Source organism: Terrapene carolina, unplaced genomic scaffold (assembly GCF_002925995.2).
Source record: "Terrapene carolina triunguis isolate 2854851 unplaced genomic scaffold, T_m_triunguis-2.0 Scaffold50560, whole genome shotgun sequence".
Taxonomy (NCBI): Eukaryota; Metazoa; Chordata; order Testudines; family Emydidae; genus Terrapene; species Terrapene triunguis.
In genome coordinates this window covers 1-7272 of record NW_020714911.1, presented here as the reverse complement: position 1 = coordinate 7272, position 7272 = coordinate 1, and the positions used below count along the sequence as shown (strand labels likewise).

Here is a 7272-nt window from a genome sequence, read left to right as displayed (position 1 = left end):
GTGTGTGTGGGGGGGAGTATGCTAATATGATGTGGTTGGAATTTTAACACCACAGTAAAACGTATGGTTCCCACAGCAACCATAACTCTGTCATTACATGTGTGCGTTAAGGCCTAAAACTTAATAGCATAAACAGTCATTCAAAATACTTTATACACAAAGGGCGAAATTACATTTGTGGAGAGAAAACACAGATCTCAGTTAAAGGCTGACCGCTGATATTTTAAACTAACCATAGACCTCTTTCTGGAGAGGAGAGAATCTTTGAATTTCCTTACTTGTGTTAAGTTAACTCAGTGTTTGTAGTTGAGAATTTTAACATAGGTTTTTGCACAAAGTTATGTAACTGCAGATCATTTGTAGTCTGCAGGCTGGTTTAAACTCCAGCTGGGGTGCCTCAGTGTAGATTGCAGTCTAAAGCACAGCTGGAGTTTCAAAACATTGATTCCATAGAGTACAAATTGCATCTGTGGTTGAAAGCCTCCCAATGGCAATGCGCAGTAACCTGAATTTGAGAACGCTTTCTTTTCCATCTATGGTGGATAAATGTCTGCACGTAAACATTAATTGGTCCTTTAAAACAATAGCCATAAAGATGGCCTTTTAAAAAAATTGCTTATGCTGTTTTACGCAAAGCAATTTAGTCCTAGTTAGGAAATAACCTCTTGCTAAAAATGTTGGCAACCCAAATCTGTGTTCTGAATTTTAGAAGCGCAAAATAGCATCTTAAATCTTTTTCTCTCTCTCTGTATTTTGCTTAAAACCCCAGATTAAACTCCCCTTGAAAAAACTGGCCAGAAAAAACTCCCTCCTAGGCTGAGCCCTCATACACCAAGTTGTATCCCATTGCAGTGGGTGCGTTTGAACCCCTGGAATTAGGGCATTCTAATGGCAACACTGGAAAATCAACCGTGGGTGCTTTCATCCTCACTGTTTAGATTGTGTCTTATGTGAATCACAGAGATGCTCTCTGACATTCGATTTGTTTTTATTTGAGCATTTGCATTCTTCTGTTCTTCAGAATTTTCTGGTAACATTTGTGCATGTGTTGGGTGGAGGAAGGAGTTCTGATCTGTTCCTTTTGACTCAAAACGGCTGTGGAGTAATGAAAGGGACTACATATTCCTTGACTGCATTACCCACAAGGTGGCAATGTGTGACAGCAGCTGGTACGGTGAAGCACAATCTCTGCTGTTCTTTAGCATTAATATTGAAGCTGTCCAGGTGGTACTAAGATTGAGCAGCAGTGACAGGGAGGTGTGCTGAGATTCTTCTGCCCTAGGGCTTTGGAAAAATGGCCATATGTCCCTGTCCAGCAGTGTTTCCATCCATGCAGGTGGAAAAGCGAAGTGGCTTTGGAATATAGGATCTCCTGTTTTATATCCCTCTTCATCTTCCTCCCCCCCCCCACTTTCATTTTTTTAAATCAAACTTTAACAAGGCCGAGGCAACTGTGGAACTGTTGGAAGGTCATGGCTTGTGGCCTGGACCAGTTTTCTCAGCTCCAGCAGTTACTTTTTATTACCAAATGTCTCCAATGTAAAGTGTGGTTGTACTCTGTGTAAAAATAGCCCTTTGTTACACCATAGCTGCTCCTTGTGTGTCTAGAACAGAGCTGCAGACTTCAGTGATAAAAATGAGGCTTTTGTTACTTTTTATTCCTGTCAGTCCTGCAGAACTAATGGCTCTGGGAGAATAAGATGGTCTACTCTTGTTTGTGCATCATCATTAGAAATTGTTTAAGTTCCAGTTGCAGGACCAGATTCTGCTCTGTGTCATCTGTGAAACCCGATAGAAGACATTGAAGTGAGTCTAGGGATAGCTGGGAACAGGATTTGAAGACATTGAGGTTGCACATGTGCAATTAAGGGCAGAATTTTGCATGCTGAATATTGACCGCTGATGGTGATGCGGGCATCAAAAAGAACTCAGATTTTTCAGATCCCAGGTGAGGTTTGGTGCATTGGCAGTAAGAGAAACTGACTTCTTTCTTCTAAACTGAACCAATTTGATATGGTTTCACCAAGACATGCTCAATATGAGACTGCCATAAAGTCATGTTTGTGGTCTATTTCCAGAGTAAAACCACCCTTCCATGCAGTGCAGGGTAAAATTGCCGATCTGCTGTCTGCATTCTATGGGGGGATTTAGTGTACAGTGTGATTGCAATAGGAGAACATTGGCATTCCTAGTGCTGTATCTGCATTACCAGGCATGACAGTGGGAGTAGTGGGGGAGGGCAAGCACACATGCAGGAGAAAGTGAATTTGATGTGGCTGAATGGAAAAGTGTGGGGTGCGGCTATAATTCAATTTTTAAAATGCCATTTGCTGTTTGCTCTCTTGCTGCAGGTGAAGTGGAAAGGGAAAGATTTGTTTGACTTGGTGTGCAGGACACTAGGACTCCGAGAAACCTGGTTCTTTGGACTTCAGTACACGATCAAGGATACCGTGGCCTGGCTCAAAATGGACAAGAAGGTTGGAATAGGACTTTCCTTTTAGGGGATGTGTGTGGTGGGGTGGGAGGGTAGATCTTTCCCTGTCTGTCCATGCATGAAAGTCGGAGATGCATCAGTGGGAATTCTGGGGGTGCACCAGGAGCAGAACTAGGCTTTGGCTGATCTATAGATACATTAGTCAGGAGATCCAAATACAATATGATTGTCCTCCAGCACAGTTAGTGTTAGGTCGGACCTTTAGTCTATCCCTGAACCATCACAAAGCCTTAGACTATACATACAAGGTCCCTTCTACGCTATAAAACTGGTGCGTTAGCTGTTTCAAGGGACAACCATGTTATAACCATACCCCTAAGATGATTGTAGTGTAAATAGCATCTAATATCCTATTTGGAGAGTCCCCATGTGTACATGAAGGGCAGACCCTTTAGAGACGGTAGCTTTCCAAAATATACCGTGCAAATAGTGGAAAAGTGAGGCTGAAGTATGACATTTCTTTACTAACAGTCTGCCAGTGTTTGAGGTATGGAAGTGCCTAGGAAGGAGAGACAATAGCGAACGTATATGGGAGATGAAGTTAAGGAAAGGAATACTTCCCAACAGTGTGATCCTCTCGGCTGTTGAATAGTCTCCTAATGGAACCATCATTTCCTTTGCTTGTATTTAAAACTAAACTGGGCAAACCACTAGAAAATGTACAATAGGGAATAATCCTGTATGCCCTCCCCTCCCACCCCCCGGGTATTCTTCCTTCTGGTGTCTGAGAGGAACCTTTCTTGAGCAGTATTGAAACAAGGGTCCAGTTGAGCCTGTGTTTCAAAACACAAGATATTTAGTTCAGTGAACAGAAGTTAGGATTGTAGGATCTCTCTTCCTAAGAAAAAATATGGAAGCAAATTCCGGGCTCACCAGTTGTCTTTGTAGCAGGAAACTGCATTTTTTGAAGAAAGATTTGTGTGTGTTGGTAGAACCCTGTATGTGCTCAGCAGGGAAGAAGAAAAATGAATCCTCTGCCTGATGAAAAATTGCACCCCATGGCATGCAGGATGATTTGTTTCTGCTTTGAGTGTGTTTTATAAATATGTAGAAATTGCAAACTTCTTACAAGCCTTTGGGGCAATGGTTCCTGAACTTCCCAGATTTCATCATATTAACCAGGTGACTGGAAAACCTGGAGAGGGGGTACTGCAGTTTGAGGGGAAGTAGAAGTTTGGCACCTGTGTCTAGGCTGTAAGAGACAATGGTGTTGGGGAGGTTGGAGTCACTGATTGATTGTCAAATCCTGCAGGTTCTGGATCATGACGTTCCAACAGAGGAGCCGGTCACTTTTCACTTCCTTGCCAAATTTTACCCTGAGAATGCGGAGGAGGAGCTGGTTCAGGAGATCACACAGCACTTGTTCTTTCTGCAGGTATGCGCTTCAGCAATTGGTTGTCCTTCCCAAGGGCTGGAGAATGTGGTGGGTGGTAGGGCTATAGATGTGTTTCTTAATGTTGACTGTCTCTGGCCATCCCAGCATGGCTTCTCTTCTTTAAGTTCAAACCCACTCTGAAATGAGCAATTTCAACAAGCACACGGTGTTGTAAACGTAGAGAAAAGATGGTTTGTGTAAACCTAGCAGCATTCGACATAGTCAGTCTGTAAATCTGGGAGCAATGAGGTGACTAGCCATATTAATAGGTTATACTCTCCCGCTGGAGGGTATTTGTGTGAGAGAGGGGCAGTTTCAGGAGCTAAGCAAAGTGCAGGAGGCGTCACACCCTTGCAGCCAGTGCGAATGTCTTGTATCAAGATATGCTAGCTGTCTATAATGCATGGCTAGCGTTTTTATTGTATAAAACACAGGTACATCCTCCTGAAGGAGAGCAGGACAAGTCCAGCCCTTGCCATATTCAGGGTACACTATAAAACTTTCCTCTTCACCAAAGTAGGCCCCAAATAACTGGAGCAGAAGAAAATCCCAGAAGCCCAATGGAGTCAGAAGCTGATGGCTAAGATGGAGTGGGATGGAGAACTAAATGTTCCAATTGACACACTGTAGTTGCAAACTGTGATAACCACACGTAGCTCTTATGCAGCACTTTTCATCAGTAGATCTCAAAGTGCTTGACAAAGGATGTCAGAGTCACTATCACTGTCTTTTTACAGATAGGGAAACTGAGGCACAGAGAGCCGAAGTGGGTTGCCCAAGGCCACCCAGCAGGCCAGAGCTGGGAATAGAACCCAGATTTCTTGAGAGCCACTCCACTGTGCTGTCCACTAGGCTACATTTATAGTAATAGGCTCTTTAGCTTTAAGGATTTCTAGAGAGAAGGGAAATGCCATGCAACTTTGTTTTGGGGAAATCTGCGCTGATGCTGTTGCAGTGGCAGCTCTCTACTTCAGGTTAATGAGGCACTTTCATCAGAACTCCCATTTTTCAGGCAAGGACGATGTCTGAAATAACTACCTTTTGGGCTGCAACATTCCAGGTTTATTCTCAGCCCATAAGGGGACTTGTGTGTATGTGAGAGAGACTTATTGGACTGGGAAAATTACAGTGATGTCTAGTGGTTACAGTAGGATTCCTGGGTTCTATTCCCAGCTGTTTTTCCTTGGACAAGTCATTTAGGCTTAAACTTTCAAGTGTCTGCTGATTTTTCTTTTTTGGGTGCCTCAGGTTGAAGAAGGAGGTTGGATTTTCCAGTGTCCCAAGTTAAAGCACCCAAAATTAGTAGATGCTTGGCTATTTAGCCCCAAAACTGAAGCCATCCAGATCAGTGAACACTTGCAAATGTAGGATTCAAACTTCACTGTGCTGTTTTCTGTCCCTCTGTAAAATGGGTATAAAAGCTACCTCAATGGGTTGTTGTGAGGCTTAATGTTCATGAAGTACTCTGTGCCCTTATATAGTACCTTTACTCTAGGGAGCAAAGTATTAGTGTTAATTTTCAGGCCCTTTTTGTTGCTCAGATACCTCACATAGGGATTTTAAAATGATTTTAAAATGGCAAACTTGCCACGGATTTAATCCTGGATGAGGAAAAGTGCCTTTGATGTAATTTAAGAGTTAAAGCAGTTGAAAACTGCATCTCACAAGTGCAGCATGTGACTTTTTACTGGTGTTTTTAAAAACATAGTGGGGTGGTGGTGCTCCAACACTATCTGTGACATAGGAACATGTATAAGTCTGCAGACTCGCCTGATTATGGTAATGCAGAAATATAGCCTTTGTGATTGGTAAGGAAAGGACTTAGATGCAAATCACACTATAAGTGCAAAGTGATGTTACTGTAGCTGATTGTGTGTCAGTTTGACAATCCATTTAAAGCTCACATTGAAATAAAATGAACGTTTTTTCCTTTGGAAAATTAGTGTTTAATATAAAAATAATCAAACATGCATGAAAGTCAGGAAATGCAAAGTAGTGGTCCTCAGTAGCTGTAATTTGGCCCTCGTGGGAGTGTGTGCAGTACTGTGCATGCCACTAAATTACTATCACAAGGCGACCCGCAACTCTGATAATGGTCAGTGGAATTTGAGGGTGGTTGGCACCTCCTGGATGAAGAACAGTTTCCAATAATCCAGTAATCAATAATTAATCAGTATCCAGTAGCCATTTATTAATCAATAGCCAATCATTAATACAGATTAAATTTATGAAGGAATTTTAAAAAATGTGGATAAGTCAGTGATTTAATGTATTAGAAGATGAGACATTAAAACAGTGCATGATGGAAATAGGTATCAGTCATGGTTACCAATATCCGCAGAAGCAACACTACAGCGATGACAAACTAATCGCAGTCTTGTCTTGGTCCTGATAATTGCTTATCCCTTGCCAATATTTATAGTAAGGTTGGTTACAATCCCATTAGTTCCTCTTTCCATATCAAGGATGAAAATACATATTTGTCTGGTACATTTCATACATTTTCAAGCACATGATCAGACAACTGTTTGGTTACTCATTACTTTGATATTTTATTTATTCCTGTCTGTTGTGTTTTAAGACATTACTTGCTCATTAACAAAAGCAGGACACTGTGTTAAAAGGTCACTATATCTTAAGTTTAGCAAGCTTGTATTTTCCCTTCTTAGCATGACCATAGAGGATCATAGGAGTCTAGTACATGAGCAAGCTATAGGCCTTGTGAAAGTCTGGTTCGTAGGTCAGCACTGACTGAGCACTAAAGCAATCACAATTAGTCCCGTATATAGTAATAAAAAATCCTTCATGTGCTCAAAGGGAAGAAGCTGCAGATGCTGTACAAGTCATCGTTTTGAATTGTGTGTGTGTTTATTAGACATAAAATTTTATCTTTAGCAAAGGGATGGGTTTATTTTTTGCTCAGTAGTTTTGCATGTGGAACTAAAGTTCTTCTCATGAATCCAGAGGTGGATTAAGGTTTCCCAGGGCCCTGGGCCACAGCAGGTGGGGGGCCTCTCCCCAACCCTTCCACTTGCGGCCCCGCCCATAGCCCCACCCCTTTCTGCCCCTTCCCTGGGACCACCCCCCCGTTCCATCCAGGGGTCCCCCGCCAGTCCCACAGCCCATTTGCTCCTTTCTGGTCACCCCCATCCCCTGGTGACCCCAAGACGGGAGAAGCTCGGTCCCCACGCCACCGCTTCCCCCGCCACCCCTGCGGTTCTTCAGGGGACCAGGGTTGGGGTGCTGGAGTTTCTCCTGCCCTGCCTGCCCGGTGCTTTCTGCTGGAGAGCGAGATCGGGGGGCTTTCCCTGGTGCCCGCAGCTTCTGCCGGGATGGGGTTGGGGCGGGCTTCCTCTGCCAGGGACGGGGTCAGGTGTTGCTGGGGGGGCTTCCCCCTCCCAGG

The 7272-nt window shown here is 43.3% G+C and overlaps 1 long non-coding RNA gene across 1 annotated transcript; it reads left to right on the top strand.

Annotated features, from left to right (window-relative positions):
• Positions 1 to 2355: 2355 nt before the first annotated feature.
• LOC113405745 lies at positions 2356 to 3872 on the top strand. The gene is made up of 2 exons (XR_003369556.1): positions 2356 to 2477; positions 3747 to 3872. It is a non-coding gene; the product is annotated as an uncharacterized LOC113405745 (long non-coding RNA).
• Positions 3873 to 7272: the final 3400 nt, after the last annotated feature.